We start from the raw sequence: 17,094 nt of genomic DNA, 5'->3' as shown, positions 1-17,094 counted from the left end.
TTTTTCAAGCATGGGATTTTCAGCATCCACACTTGCCCCCCAGTCAAGGAGAGGGCCTTTAGGTGCTCTGGTAGACTTTTCGGTATGGTGTCTTGTAAGCATAGGCGGTGTTGTGATGATCCTTGTTATTGCTTGGGTTTGAGTGTGAGCCTATTATTTGGCTTCGCAGATCCCAATGTAGGTGTTCACCTCCATTTTCGACCATAGATCAAGCATTGGACTTAATGGCTAAGATGAGCTCAGGATCCTTATATATATCCCTTCATATCTAGCCTATCCTTCACCTTTATTTCTTTGGCTTAGTGGTTTTGGAAACCTTACTCTTTTCAAGAGGTGAGGAGTTCAATCCCCCACAACCTCACTTTTCTTATCTTTTCCTATTTTTTTTTATTTGAGTTCATTTCTTGTATGTTTATATCCATGCAGGTATTTGAGGACTAAAACACCTTTTTCCTTTGTTTTTGCACGCGTACTTTCGACCACTTGCCTCTATTTGACCGTGACAGTGCTTTTGGCCCTCGACCTCCTTTTGACCATGTCAGCGCCTAATTTTACTTGCTTGAGGTATACTTTCTTTCTCCCTTATGTTTATTGGGTTCAAATTAGCACCACTCAGGATTTGGCTTGAGCTCGTCGTGAGTTAACCCAGATGCATGTCTCATTCATACCCCGTAGTTGGTTATTTAAAGTGCTTGTGCCTAGAGGTTTTGAGCCCATTCCTTTGTGTTTTGTAGCAATTCTCTCATTTATACGTGAACCCTTTTTGTTTTCGGGACAAGGTCTTATGGCATGTGAAGGACCATTTAACGCTCCTTCGGGGGTCGAGTTTATTAACTTGTCTTCAGACTCGGAGCCCCTCAAGGACAACCTTCACCAAGACTATGACACCTTAAGGCAGGACCGTATTCATCATCTCGAGCACATGGCTGAACTTAGACGTAAAATTTGGGTGGTAGAGAGCAAAATAGACTCGGTTTTGAGGGGAGACGGAGTATCTTTTCCCTTTGACCTTAATGACCATATAACGAACCTTATGGTGACCCTTTTAGATTTACAGATGGAGTTGGAGTTTATGGAGGGAAATCTCCCGCCTGAGCCTCCTACCCCATTTTCCCCTAATGACTGTCATGGGGCCGTCCCGTCTTCTCCTCAACCCTTGTTCTCGGTCTACCCTTGCTTGGCACTTTCACACTCGGCGCCTCAGTGGAAAACCCTTGCTAGGAAGAAAAAATGGAGGGTAAAGTGCCATGTTTCCACCTCACCTTTTTCTTTTGGTTTTGCAGATATGCCGAAAAGAGCACGACGACAGGTGACCGCTGAGGATCAATACACTGGCCCCCTGTTGGCATCCACCCTAGTGTCCCATGTGTCAGAAAATAAATTGTTGGAATTAACAGAGAACTACCATGTTTGCCCGAAATACAAATTATATGTTCCTTCGAACAAGTGCCGGGATAATCGGCTAAGTCCGAGTTATGTGGCCATGAGCGAGCATATCTTGAAAGCGGGTGGCGCGATCCCATTACACCCGTTCTTCGTCATGGTTATCAACTATTTTGACCTTGCTCCGCTCCAGTTGGTGCCCAACAGTTGGCTGGCCTTGAGTTGCCTCTTTATTGTGTATATGGAGTGCTTCAAGCGTGATCCAATGACCTAAGAGGTGCACTTCATGTACAACCTCATGCCCTCTCCTAAATCCAAAGGCTTTTGTTTCCTGCAAAAATCCAATTCTTCGATCCCCTTGATAGAGGGTTCTGTATCCAACCCAGGGTCTTGGAAGCATGACTTCTTCTTTGTGAAGGGTCCCCTCTCTGTTCGTGAGCACTTTCGCTCAGCTCCTAGTAAGTACTTCAAGTTTTTTTTTAATTATTTTTTGGAACTTATGTTCATGTCGGCAACTGTGTTGATTGTGCAGAGAATTTCGTCGTGCCTGAAGTTATCGAGTCGGAGGCGGATGCAGTGGATAAATTTCTCAAGGCTAACCCTGCTAAAAAAAATGGTTGTACATTTCTTCACCGTGACCAACCTCACCCGTCACAAGATGTCCCCGGTCTCAGAGCCTGAGTTGTTGTGGGCTATTTCTGGAACGCGGAAGAAAAAGGCTGTTTTGGCTGAACATCACTCGGACAGGGGTGAGGCTGAGCGTGTGCTAGAGGGGGTCTCCCCAGGACATGGGTAACCCCACCGGCCATCTTTGTCTCCCAGGGGGTGCCCTCCCTTAGCCCCTACAGACCATGACATGGCCTCCCACTCCCAGGATCAACAGGCAACCCCGAGGGGCTTCGTCTGTCCCTATTCTAAGGACTTCGATGCTTTCCCTCGGGCTTCCCTTGATCCTGGTCCATCAGGGGCACATTTTTATAATATTCCTACGCCCCCTCCTCCTTTAGCGAGCGGGTCATCTGTCCCCACCCAGCCAAGCGCCCTTGGCTCGGAAGGGGCGCCCTGGGTGGGCCGCATTGCAGCCTTTTATGGGCAATGGTATGTCCAGGTCGCCATGGATCTTCCTGAGGCTGATTGGAGTGGTCTTGGGAATTTTCGGGGAGACTCTTGCGCGTTACGCTGCTTGGGTGAGTTCATGCATCTTTATTGTTATTTTTCTTGTGCAGACCTATACAGTGGCTCAGTGATTTGTCGATTCGACTCAGGACTTCTCCGCGTTGAATGCTGAAAGGGATCATCTTACGGTCCAGGTCCAGGGGCTTGAGAGAGAGAGAGCTGAAACCAAACAAAAGTTGGAGAACGCCCTGGAAAAGGCCTCTTCATCATCGAAAAAGAAGAAGAGGGCGATTGCCAAGGCTGTGATGCTGCAGGAGAAGGTCACTTGCTTGGAGGCCTATCTTGAGGGTGCAAAGATTACCATCGCAACGTTGCAGGGGAGGGTCGCTTCCTTAGAAGTGGATAAGGCTGACATTGAGTATAGATCCATAGAGCGCGCCCTCTATGGGGTATGGAGGCAAAATCCAAACTTTGATTTTTCCTCCTTTGGTGAGCATGCCGTGTCCAGGGTGGCCGAGTGGAACGCCTACGGCAGGAGGCCTTGAGATTGTCATTCTGCATTTTTTGCCGTTTCAGTCCAATGTGGTTTTATGCTCATTTGAGCCTTATTTTTCTTGTAATTTCTCTAAGTCATGTTACATTATCAAAACTCTTTATATATATATACAAATGCGATCATTCATCTTTATTCCTTTATGTTAGAGGTCCTTTTGAGCCCGCACAATGGGGTTTGATAGGTTCTCTTTTTTACTTATCAGGCTTGAGGTCCTTTGGAGCCCATGCGAAGGGGTTCAATAGGTCCCTCTTTGGTGCCTCTTGATTGTACCTATAAGGATATATTGACCCCTCGGGTTCTAGTTATCCTTTTATATATTTTTGCACGCGCTTATTATCTTTTGCAAGAAGCGTCCTTCTCGTCGTTATTCATAGTACTATTTTTGCAAGGGTCTATTTCAGGACCCTTTTTGGCTAGACGGCTTGGTGGCCGTTCTAGGCTTATTGGTGGGTGTTTCTCCTGAGGCATTTCCTCTTGTGGAAGCATTTACTCTTATTAGGATGCTTTTCTTGCAAGACCTTTTGACCTCCTTGATGTTCATAAGGGTAGCTAATCCTTGCAAACTCAAGCGATGCCTTACAAGGTCTTCCTCTTTATTCGTAAGGGGATCCTTTTAGGATCCTTCTCGTAAGGAGTCTTTTTAGGATATAAGGGTTTCGTTTGGGACCCTTTTTTGACATAAGGGGTCCTTTTAGGTTCCTATTGATATAAGGGTTCTTGTTAGGACATGAGGGTCTCGTTTGGGACCTCTTTTGACGTAAGGGGTCCTTTTAGGATCCTCCTGATATAAGGGGTCCTGTTAGGACATAAATGTCTTGTTTGGGACCCTTTTTTGACATAAGGGGTCCTTTTAGGGTCCTCCTGATATAAGGGGTCCTCTTAGGACATAAGGGCATCGTTTGGGACCCTTTTTTTTTGACATAAAAGGACCTCCTGATATAAGGGGTCCTCTTAGGGTATAAGGGTCTCGTTTGGGACCCCTTTTTTTTTTTACCCCCTATATACTCATATACTCTGCCCCCCAAGTGTTTGGTTAGATTTATCTTGGCAGGCACTTTGATCATTCTATTCATGCATTTTGATAATCATTTTGCTTAAACAAGAAACTTTACTACATATTCACTTAATGTCACAACATATTCATTGAAAACAGGCGAAGTACATGGAAACTTAGTGTGACTTGTTCTTGCTACATATTAAGGAGTTCAAACTGAACTTACAACTATTACATTTAATTTGCATGTTAGACAGGTTAATATCAACCTTGCCTCAACATGGAAGTTTTGCTGATAATACTTCTTCAGATGTTCTGCGTTCCACGCCCTGGGTACCATGGTGTCATCCAAGCGTGCGAGCTTGTAGGTGTTGGGGGGCACAACTTGGGCAACTTGGTAGGGTCCTTCCCAGTTCACCCCTAACACACCCACGCTTGGATCTCGAGTGTTGGGCAGGAATTTCCGCAACATGAGGTCTCCCACTCTGAATGCCCTCTCTCGGACCCTCGAATTATAGTACCTTGCAGCTTGTTGCTGATATGTTTCCAGCCTCAATTGTGCCCTTTCTCTCTTGGCTTCCAACAGGTCCAAATTCCCGACCAATGCCGCGATATTAGCCTGGTCATCATATGCTTGCATGTGGATGGAGTTGATCTTCATTTCTATTGGAAGGTCAGCCTCGCAGTCGTAGGCTAAGGCGAAAGGTGTCTCCCCAGTGGTGGAACGAGGGGTGGTCCTGTAGGCCCAAAGTACATTGGGGAGTTCCTCGACCCAGGCCCCTTTCAACTTTTCCAACTTTGTTTTCAAGTTCCTTTTTAGGATCTTGTTGATGGCCTCTACTTGTCTATTGGCTTGTGGGTGTACCACTATGGAGAAACTCCTCTTGATTCCTTTTTCCTTGCAATATTCCTCCTTCAAATTGCATTCCATTATCAGAGATAATCATGTAGGGTACTCCAAATCTGCAGACGATATATTTGTTGACGAAGGTGGTGATTTGCTTAGCTGTTATGTTGACTAAAGGCTTTGCTTCCACCCAGTTAGTGAAATAATCGACTGCTACCACCACGTATTTTGCTCCTCCTCTTTCTGTTGGCAACGCTCCAATCAAGTCAATTCCCCACACAGCGAAGGGCCACGGACTGGTCATGCTCACCAGCTCATTTGGTGACTGTCGGGGGTAATTTTCATGTCTTTGGCACTTGTCACTCCTTCTTGTGAAGTCGCTCACGTCCTTCTCCATGGTAGGCCAATAATACCCTTGGCGGATGGCCTTTTTTGCCGTGGACTGCCCCTTAGCATGATTTCCACATTCCCCTTCGTGTATCTCTTGTAAAAAATTTAAAGCCTCTCCCTTATCTACTCACCGTACGAGCGGGGTAGAGAAGCCTCTCTTGTATAAGGCTCCATCTACTAGGGTGTACTGAGCAGCTTTGTAGGTCAGTTTACGGGCATCTTTTTTGTCCAAAGGCAAGGTCCCATCATTTAATTATCTCACAATGGGTGCAAACCATGACTCCTCAGTGCCATTGACCATGTTGATCCTTTCTTCTGCTATGCTCGGCTTGGGGAGGTATTCGACTGGGATGGACTCAAGCGTGTCTTCGTCTTGAGTGGAGGCGAGTTTTGTGAGTGCATTGGTGTTTGTGTTTTGCTCCCTTGGGATCTGTTCTATGGTGTATTTTTCGAACTGATCCAAATACCCCCTCACCTTGGCGAGATATGCAGCCATTTTTGGACCTCTGGCTTGGTATTCACCCTTCACCTGAAAAACTACCAGCTGTGGGTCACTAAAGACATGCAATTGAGTTACCTTTAACTCCTTAGCTAGTCGCAGGCCAGCCAACAGTGCCTCGTACTATGCTTCATTATTGGAAGCTTCGAATCCGAATCTTAAGGCGCAATACATCTTGTGCCCCTCAGGTCCCGTCATCACTATGCCAGCGCCGACTCCTCCTTCATTAGATGCCCCATCTACATGGAGGCTCCATTCTTCAGGGTGACTTCCCTCTTCATGTGCTAGTTCATCTCCTTCTACTTCTCCCTCCTCATGGGGACGGTGTGCAAACTCGACTATAAAGTCTGCAAGTACCTGCCCATTGATGGAGGTCCTTGGGGTGTAAGTGATATCAAATTGACTTAGTTCAATCAACCACTTTAACAATCTTCCCAAAGTTTTCGGTTTGTGCAAGATTTGACGCATCGGGGTGTTGGTAAGCACCTCGATGGCATGGACATGAAAATAGGGCCTCAGCTTTCGAGAAGCCACTATCAAGGCATATGCCAATTTCTCTATTTCTGGGTACCGGGTTTCTGCATCTACCAACTGCTTGCTCACATAGTACACGGGTTGCTGATGCTTCTTTTCTCCTTACACCAAGGCGACACTTATAGCATGCTCTGATACAGCTAAATACAAGTACAACTTCTCCGCTTTTCTTGGCTTGGCCAAGAGGGGTGGTTTCCTAAGGTGTTCCTTTAGCTTAGTAAAGGCTTCCTAACAATCATCATCCCAAGCGAACTTTTTTCTCCCTTTTAGGATGTTGAAGAAAGGGAGGCATTTGTCAGTGGACCTGGAAATGAACCTATTGAGGGCTGCTACTCTCCCTGTTAAGCATTTCACCTCTTTCTTGTTTCACGGTGGGGTCATTTCTAGCAATGCCTTGATTTTGTCAGGGTTGGCCTCGATACCTCGTGAATTCACCATGAAACCTAGGAACTTCCCTAATGAAACTTCGAAGGTGCACTTGAGTGGATTTAGCTTTCTGAACTTTCTGAGGGTGCTGATAACCTTTACTGAGGAAGACCCGATGCACCCTCATGTTTGCAAGCTGGACAATCAACACTAGGGGGTCATTATGGGGGAAATGTACACCCCGGGCGTCTTCCTCAGTGAAGGTTATTGAGTTATTTTCACCCTTAAAACTCTTCGGGGGGCGTTGCTCCAAACTTAAGACGCACGGTGGTGGACTTTGTCTGGCCTCCCTGGCATATTTATCTCGCCCCTTCCTTGATTTGCCCCCAAATCCTGGCCCTCCAAAGATGGTCCTGACTTCTCCTTCTATTTCCAGGGCCACCTCTTGTGCCCGCAGCGAGGATGCTCCTTCTTCTGGCCTTTGGCTCTCCTTATGGACATATATATGCCCAAATGTCCTCTGCGTATAAGCTCCTTGATTTCTACCTTCAAAAGGATGCATTCCACGGTGGTGTGGTCGATATCTTTATGATACTGCAATATTTGCTGGGGTCTCTTTTGGACCAGTCTTTTTTCATTGGCGGGGGCCTTCTAAAAGGGACCTGGGTTTTCATTCGTAACGAAAATATGTTCTCTAGCGTGGGTGAGGTCAGTATAAAAGGTGTAGGGGCCCTGCTTGCGCTCATCAGCGTGCTGGGGCTTTCAAGGCCGATCATCCCTTGTTCCTTCATAGACCCTCTTCTTCTTTGCATCGCTTTGGCTTTCCCGGATTGAGGGTTTTGGCGGGGATTGGCCTTTTCCAGCCTTAAGGATCTCGTGACCATCCTCTACGTGAATTTATTTCTGTGCCCGCTCATAGAAATCGTCCAAATCTGTGTCCTCCCTCTTGAGCATGTTATCCCATTACTTGCTTCTCGGGCATACTCCGGCTGTGATGGCCATTTTTAGCTCTTTACGGGTCAAACTCCCTACTTTGGCCACCTCCATATTGAACCTGTGAATGTAGCTCTTTAGACTCTCATTTTCTCCTTGCTTCACGTTAGCGAGGCTGGTGCCCGGCATCATGTAGCACTACAAGAAAAAACAGTATTCATAACACTTAAAAAGTGCTATCTGGGACTATTGATAGCACTTCTGAAAATGCTAACGTAGCCCCTGTTATTAAAAGTCCAGTCTTTTCTATAACATTTTTTTAATGTTATGTTCAGTGTTATCTTAAACTATTCAATAACACATTTTTAGGTGCTATAATATTCAAATAATAACATTTAGATAGAGTTTTTGATTATAAATTTGAAGTTTAATCTTGTATTTTTTTCATAACACTTTTCAACTGTTACATTTGATTATTTTGATAACATTTTTAGTTTGTTATATTATATAAACCATAACGATTTTTTACGCTTATAATATGCTTTTAAATCATAACATATAGTAATAAAATTTTAAATTTTATTTTGATAAGTATACTTATATGGTTTTTTTTTAATTAAAAGATTTTCATTATTGTATTTTGATAAAAAAAATTCAAAATTAATCATAAAATGTAATTCTCAATAGATTGATAAACTATAAGTATTACATTAAACAATAACTAATTCAAACCATGAATGTGTCTACTTCATGAGATCTTAGTTCTAACTTAAGTTTGAAAACATAACATAATAAAGTTTTATAATCTTGAACAATTTTTACTTCAAAAATGAAAAATAGAAACATTACAAGATACACAAAAGTAAACCAAACTTGCTCCATCCTTCAATTCATCATCCTTTGTGCACTTGTCTTTGTTGTGAGTCCATTTGCTTAGCTACAACAAAATTTAAATAATTAATGCTTCAACTTAAAGTTATAGTAAACTGAAATAGTACATAAAAAAAGTTAATTACCTAATTATAACTTTATCAGGTGACCATGCAATTATATATTATAACTTTATTTTGCATCTATCTTGTGTCTAATCCTAGTGTGGTGTTTAACTTCAGTTCATTATATGCTGCATAGTATTGAGGATATCTCCCCTGAGGTCCCCCGAAGGCTTCTTGCCATGTGTCAATTAGGATTAGTATATTTTCCCTCACATTCAAGTTTGGCTGCAGAATTTAAACAATTGCATCGGACAAGTTAGATTTACTAGGAATGCATAGGAGAGATTCACAGTGAAAGGACAAGTTAAAATGGCATAGGAGTTCAATATCTTCCCCAATTTAGTTGAAGCAACTGCTTATGAGCAAATAAAAAAAAAAGGCCAGTTAATGAGAACACAAAACAGTAGCACCACCAAATTGCATTATTTAACTTTTTTATTTCTGTATTAGTAATTTATTTCCCTTTTGTAGAATAAATAAAAGAGATCATGTTGGACTTCACATTAATCAATATCTGAAACCAAAGTTAAAAATAATCACCTCAATTAAAGTAAGTCCAAATGGCTCAATGAAGGCTGGATTTATGAAAACACCCTACCAAAACAGAGATACTCAAATCAGGTTGAAAAACATACCTCCTAGATAAAAGAAGTGATAGAATTCAGGGACACACGGCACACATATCCTACTCCAGGCACACGAACAAGCCCTAAACTAGGACCAAGTCCAATAATCCATGCCATTGAAATCTTATTATGCATCTCAATCTCGTAGCATCTCAGGGTACCATAATGCCATATATACATGATGGCGAAGAATACTGCTGATATCACGAGAGGAACCCACCCGCCTTGATTAACCTTGAGGACTACAGCGGAGAAGTGCGTGCACTCCACTGCTAATGATAAGACAGTGAAGATCAAGACAAGAATCCAATGGCAACACCACACTAGTATCATCACTAAAATCATGAGAAAGGTTGTCACCAACATGACTATTACAACAGCTGTCCCTTTTGTAAAATGCAGAATTCAAATTACTGAAGTCAGTCCCTACGTTTTTCAGGAAAATCAAAATGTTAGCATGGCTCTCACGTACAAAAACAAAATGTCAAAATTAAGATTACTACGATGTGCATGTATATACTGCTGCCCTGTCTGAATTAGATTTTCCAAAAAGTTATGTTCTAATCACTTCACTGGATACAGCTTGGGGAAGTAGATTCTAATGCAAGTCAATAAGAGATGTTGAAAAAAAAAACAATTTGAGATGTCAGGGACAATAACTTTTATTTGGGCCCACCTAGGAACATACTGCCTTTTGAGAGAAGAGAAAAGGCTGACCCAAAAATCCATGCAAAAGTGAGAACATCAATATTTGTCAAGTGATGAGATAAAAATGGTATGATGAGGAAGAGAATCTTAAAGAAAAAGAAAATTTTAAACAAACAAATAATGACCCTTTGAATGACTCTTTACCCTGTCAATGTGGTGCAACTAATGCACAAGCACAGCATTCATGTTATGTGACCAGTCCGCCACCAAGGGAAAAAAAATAAGGCTAAGGAGAACACTAAATCTTAATGGACTTTTAGAGAATCATTTTGTTTATGCTACCGCTTTTACTAAAAGGTATATACAAATGTCTCCATGATTATATGTACATATAAATCATAAGCTTACGCTACATGTGGATCTACAAATATATGCACAATACCCATTGGTATGAAATCACCATCCAAACGCTAATACTATAAATAGATTAAGACTATCAGGAGGGTATATTTTATGCTATGATGGGAAAATGACACAAGGAATCAGTTAAACTTATATGCTGCTTTCCTAGTAGAGATATGTTGTCCCATGGATAATGGATCAACATATTTCACAATTCATCATATAAAAGACTTACCAGAGGCATTTCCAATTTGGTTTTGATTTTTGAACCTAGCTGTCACAGCAATGCAAAGAATCATAAGGATCCAATTTACATCTGGAATATAAACCTGATTCAGGAACCTTTTAGATATATGCACAACTTTGACTCTTGGAAAACAGCCAAGAGCAAGAGCCCGCTTGATCAATGAGAAAGTTGCAGATATGGTGGCCTGACTTGCAACCACAGCAGCTGCAGTTGCAATAACAAACACTGGCCAATATATGCAATCTGCAAAACCAATAATGAAATAATCTTTATAAGCACGCTGACTAGTACAAACCTACAATACTATAAATTCTCTTCCTTCTTTTTCCTTTTTGCTTTGTTTTTTTCTTTCTAGAAACACACACACACACACACTTCCCAACACCCAACTCAATCATTTTTTTCATCAATATTAGTGGATAACATAGAATTTAATTTTTTTTGACAATGAAAAGGAAATCGATTTTATGGTTGTTGAATAAAATGTTGTTGGCAAGTAGACCGCCCATTTTTCACCTTTACCACTATTCTAGAGATTAAAGGCTGCGAGAACCAAAATTTAAATATTGAGAAACTAACTTCAATGAGCAATGACCTATGATAAGTACTCTTCGTGTTGTGACGAACACAAGAAACAAGATTTTATTAAATGCCTCTAAAGAAAGTACGATAAGAGTCTGTACTAATATTGCATGATAAAACACGAAATTGCAGAACCTAGACTTCCTGCTCTTTAATTTTAAAAATTAAAAGTAAAATGAACCTGGAATAGAATGATAGAAGGCACCAACTATGTGATCTGAATTGTTCATAAGGTATGCTACTTGTCCAGAGTAGGCTAAAAGAAGGCAAGGAAATACAACTACAGTAAATGCAATTTGTATAGATGAAACTGGAAAGTGGGATAGGTCAGCAAAAAGAGCTTCGGTTCCTGTATATTGTACAGAATAAACAGTCAGGATTTTTTATTTTAGTTTCATGGACCAAAATTAGGTTTGGAAAGGAGAAACACATCAACTGCAAGAAACTTTAGTTTACCTGTTAAACTAAGCATAATGCCTCCTAGAGAAGTCCAACCATCTCTCTTTCCCCTTTTAAAATACCAGTATATGTACACAAGTGAAAAAGCTTTCAAAACGCTGCTATCATACTTCCATATGTTGTATATGCCAATTCCTCCAATTAAGAGAAACCAAAGAAGCACAATTGGAGCAAAAAGCCAACCAACTTTATGGTTTGTTGAATGGATCGGATTGGGTTAGATTGCAGTGAGATATACTTAGCATTATTTTATGTTAAAGGTAGTAATGGATTTGATAAAATATTGTGTAACGACACCATATATCATATTTTTTCCTAAAGGAACAAAACTAAAAGAATAATCACAAGTTGAAATGAAATTTCATATATGCATCTAAGCATTCTACAACAAGTTTAAGCACCTGTATGAAATTCTTCTGGCAGCGTGTCAAAGTAGTTCTTAAATCTTGAATTATTATTGTACTTCTCCTTCATGCTCCACAGCAACAGCATTGTCTCAGAGGACATTTCGTTCCTCTTTTCTAATATTTGATACTGCAAAACAAATGTCAATCACTAACGAAGTTAATATGCAGAGATGTGATAATTACAATTTGGTAGTTTGATATTGAAATCCAAGAGACCAACGAAACTAGTAACTTGACTGCAAATCCAATATATTTTAACTTTTAAAGATCTAGAGTATATAAAATAATAAAATATTGATTGAGGGAAAAGAAATAAAAATCGAAGATTGATGGTTTGATGATGGAAGTCTCAAACAGATAAAACCAGTAGCTCGGCTGCCAGAGGTATATATATATTTCTTTTATTACTGAAAAATTCAACAAGTTACCACACAGGAAAGAGGGGCTAGGGGCAAGAGAGAGTGAGAGTGAGAGTGAGAGAGAAAACCATAATAAAGAAAGAAAGAACACAGGTGCACATTTTTCATTCAAACAAGAAATCAAGAATTACTGCCAAATAGAGATGGGGATAAAAAAAATTATCACTAGGTATGTGTAACAAATTTTCCTTGGATTCATTCACCTATATTTCATATCGAGAAACTCTTATGCTAAATTAGCCAGTCATAAAAGTTTAATACAACTTGATACATAGGATGAATGATATTTTCTCACTGCATAACTAGGAATTTCTTTATGCTTAACAATCTCTAAATACTTGAATAACTGGACTGAATTATGTTTTCCTAGTGGTTGATGTGATCACATAATACTTCTTGACAGAAGATCACCATCTTCTATTTTGAAAAACACAGGATGATTTTGTATCATACTTTGGTTTGCTACCCAAATGGACTAGTCAAAATTGCCTGTTTTTTTTTTCTATATAGAAAAACAGAGGGTAATTTTGTATCTAAGTGGTTCACTAAACATAAGGATAAACTGTGACAATTTGCCAGCTAGTTCAAAAGAACATGAGGCCTCCGATTTTTATTTTTATTTTTTGTTACATTGAAGGCTAGTCAATATATGACGGACGGGGATAGATCGTCATTTACCATCAGTTTGAGCTTTGACTAACTCATCTTTGTCTTAAATTAATGGTCAACATTTCTACAAATAGTCACTGTGATTTATTAGCTATATCTGCCTTGTGCATGAGAAAAGTCCCAAAAATAAAGCTCTACCTGTACCACAGTTAGCCCATAATTTCATCATTAGATGCTAAGTATTGCAGCAAACTAAAAGAATCTCAGAAAGGGCCCCAAGTCATCTTGAGCTGCTATAACCCAAGGATATAAATAATGCAAGTTTCTCCTTGTTTGGCATTATTATTTGTTGGATACCCCATGATTGAAAACGATTAAGTAAAAATATCAGACCAGTAGACCAGTAAAAATATCAGGTTTTAAACTTCTTTTCCACCTTTAATCTATTCCACACTCTTTTTTGATGGTTGAATGCTAAACAAAATGGCTAGGACAATAACAGCAACAAGTACAACTATGTCTGACACGGAAACAAAATAAATTTCAGAATTGGAAAAGATAGAATTGCACCAAATAATAGAAAATATTCAAACTCGGATGAATGTAGATACCATTACTTATCATGGGGTGGCCAACATTAATCCCACCAATAGCTGACAACACTGCAAAAGAACATTACAATTAAGTATCTCATAAACATTACTTTTTTTTAATCGAAAAAGTATCTTCTAATTGAACCAAGAAAGTTTGACTTGTTTGAAAGGGTAGGAAGGAGATCATCAACAAGTATAGTCAAGTGAAACGCTTTGAAAGGTGGCCTATGGCATAGTGTATGTATATGGGGCAGAATGGGCATGGCTATACAAATTGTCACTCTTGTGGTCCTTGAAAAGCTGTATGGTATATATGGTAGATTTAATAGCAAAGGAGCTTTCAGGGAAAAAGTAAAAGGCAGCAAGCTGACAGCTGGTACTATGATTGGACAACAATTTTATATCAATTTATTTTTATAAATTTTGGTCAAGAGACAAAAATATTAGAAGGAATTAAGTGAAGGTATCCTTAAACAGTTATTAAAATGGGTTTCTGCTCTCTCCTGAAGAGAATCAGAACAAAGAAATATAGACCTGAAATGGCTGGAGTCAAAATTCCATCCCCAATTACCATACAAGAGCCAATAAGGACAAGAATAAGCATTGTGTTCTTCATAAATGCATATCCCTCCAACCACCTCTTGGTTCTTGCGGCAAATGAGTGTTCACTAAATGTAGAACGACTATAAAATACCATAAAATACATAAACAACATCTAGATTATCATATTTCTTCTCTGAAACATAAATACTTAAATCCCTGTTTCTTTGTATCTTCATTTTTCAATCATGCTATTCATAAATAATCCCTGTTTCTTTGTATCTTCATTTTTCAATTTATTTTAACAAGAAATATATAAAATTTATATGCAAGCATTAGAAGATTAACTTCGGCAAATCAACTTTCCAGGTTGAGAACACTTTACCTTGACCATTATCATTTGCTCTACAAACAATTAGCACCTACTTGAGAAGCGGAATAAGAGTAAGCGAGTGTATTATCAAAGATAAAGCTCCAATCAAATCTTCTGGGTCTTTAATTCCATCAGGGAAAGTGTTGTAGAAAACATACAACGGAGATGTGCCTAAATCTCCATATACCACTCCAAGGCTCTGGAATGCAAGTTGCAGAAGCATTACTGCTGAAAGCTTCTGGACAAGACAGAACAAAACCAAATCAACAAAGGAACTAAATACGTAGCATCACATGCTAAATTTCTATAAATTTTTGTTTACTCTCATGGCTAGTAGCTGGCCATTTTTAATGCATCGCACAAGCAAATTAAAGTAGAACATACAAATCAACAATAAAATTTTGAGAGAAGCGTATTTCTACATTCTTTCTATGAAGTAAGATGTGCACAAATAACGTCTAGCTCAGAAGTGAAAAATACAGAAGTATCAGTGCTAATATTTTCTAAACAAAACAAAAGCAATTCAGTAAAGGAACCATGCAACTATCATAATATGCTCAATTTCATCAAATTCATTAATCTCATTGCCCGCCATTTTCAGAATACATCCCACAGGAAATTAAAATAGGGCCTAGAGAATTGTAATCTACCCTGAGCACAAGCATACAACTATATTGCAGCAATCCCTTCTATATCGGTAATATCCATTTTGACGATTTCCCATATTGTGAGAAAAATCCAAAGCTTTTGAAGTAAACATTTTGCCAGGTATCATGAGTTTGACTTTGATAGGTATTTCAAAAGGATGAAAGACTAAGAGAAAGAGATCTCCAAGAACAAGAAACAAGTATACCTTTTCTGTGTACATGTTTTTAAGCTTTCTAGCCTCTTCGTCCATGGGTTGATCAAGCTTCTGATCTATAGTCCACACAGTACCATTTCTATTAGGACCTTGATCAGTCGTCATATTTGTAGCCATTTTCAACTTGATCATTCAAACTATTCCTTAGAGTTCAACCAATTCACCTCTAAGTTTTTTTCTTCATCAATACTTCGGTTGTGCCATCAGCTTTCTACATATATTGAAAGCCATAAAACTCAACAAGTTCAAATCAATAGGGTTAAAGGAACAGCTTTGAGCTAAATGTTAACCTATAAAAAAATTATATGGAGATTTTCCTTGTTCAACATACAGACCAAGGTAAATTACAGCATAAAAGGATTGATAATGTAAATATTGGACAAAAATAATCAACCATACCTTTAGAAATTGTAAATACTCGTGATGGTCAATAAATGATAAAGACATGGAATTTACTAGCATTCAATAAGCTTGAATAAAGGTAACACCATAAATTGGCTGATCAAGCAAATAAAGAATAAATCTAAAGGAATTAAGGAATGGAAAGCATCAAGATGCCAAATATGAAAATTTCTCAGCTCCAAAATTAAAATGAAATTACTTTCACCTATAAAAAAATTCCTCACATTTTTTGAAAAGCTAAACCAAATCTTGGAACCTTTTAAGAACCCCCAAGACCTCTTGGTCCAATTTCAAAAAAACTCAACCAAAAAAAAAAACTGAAGAGCTTAAAAATGCAGTGACGCTGTAAAGAAAGGAAAGAAAAAAAATGTAACCTGAACAGTGAAATTCCCAAATGGGTTTCACCTAAAGCTATACATAACACATCAGAGCACAAAAGATCAAGAAAACACAATAAAGAAGATGGACAAAAAACGAAAGCCCAGTAAAGAAATTGACATACCCATGAAGAAAAAAGGCGAGGAAGTGAAAACCCAGATCCTGAAAGAATGGTTCTTCGGGTTTTTCATAATTTTAGACGACATAGAAGAATAAATAGTGAAGTTTGAATAAAAGGGTTGTTGAGCGATGCTCTGCTTGGTTGTGTAGACGAAAAAAAAAAAAGAGAAAGAAAGAGAAGCTGAGAAGCATGAAAGAGAAGCTGAGAAACAAAGAAAGAGACTAGGAAACCAGAAAGAAAGAGAAGCAAAGAGACGAAAGAAAGAAAGAAAGAGAGGCAAAGAAACGAAACCAGAAATTAGGGATTCAATGGAGGCTTAGGGGTTCGGAGGCTGAGACTAGTTTACTGTGTGTTTCCGTGTCTCTTATTTTCATTTGGCGCCTAGTTATATATTTCATATGGCGCCAAATGAAATTTCACATATTCGGTCGTGTGTTTTTTTAATTGCTTATTAATAGCACTTTTAAATAAGTGTTATTTTTTAATGTAATATATACTAAAAATTGTTGTAGTGTAGTCCCGCATGGCGTGGTGTTGCTGGAGAAATTCATCGGAAAATTGTTGCCAAGATCTGATGAACCCTGGTCTAAGTCATTTGAACCATTTGTACGCAGGTCCTTTCAATGTGACAGCGAAGCAATGGCATCTGGCCCCGCTACTAATCCCCCTTAACTTCATCAGTTCATTAAATGCATCCAGATGGTAATTAGGATCTATGCTTCCTTCATATGGGGTCATATGGGGCTCCTTGAAGTTGGGTGGGAGCCGGATGGCTTGGATCTCCTTGATGAAGGGCGACTCACAGTCGAACTC

General features: G+C 39.4%; 1 pseudogene; it reads right to left on the bottom strand.

Moving 5' to 3' along the window:
• Window positions 1-8,691: 8,691 nt before the first annotated feature.
• Window positions 8,692-16,625, bottom strand: LOC133792233 (potassium transporter 10-like; annotated as a pseudogene).
• Window positions 16,626-17,094: the final 469 nt, after the last annotated feature.

Source organism: Humulus lupulus, chromosome 7, assembly GCF_963169125.1.
Source record: "Humulus lupulus chromosome 7, drHumLupu1.1, whole genome shotgun sequence".
NCBI classification, from domain to species: domain Eukaryota; kingdom Viridiplantae; phylum Streptophyta; class Magnoliopsida; order Rosales; family Cannabaceae; genus Humulus; species Humulus lupulus.
Note: the sequence above shows the minus strand (reverse complement) of the source record. Positions and strands in the feature narration are given on the sequence as shown.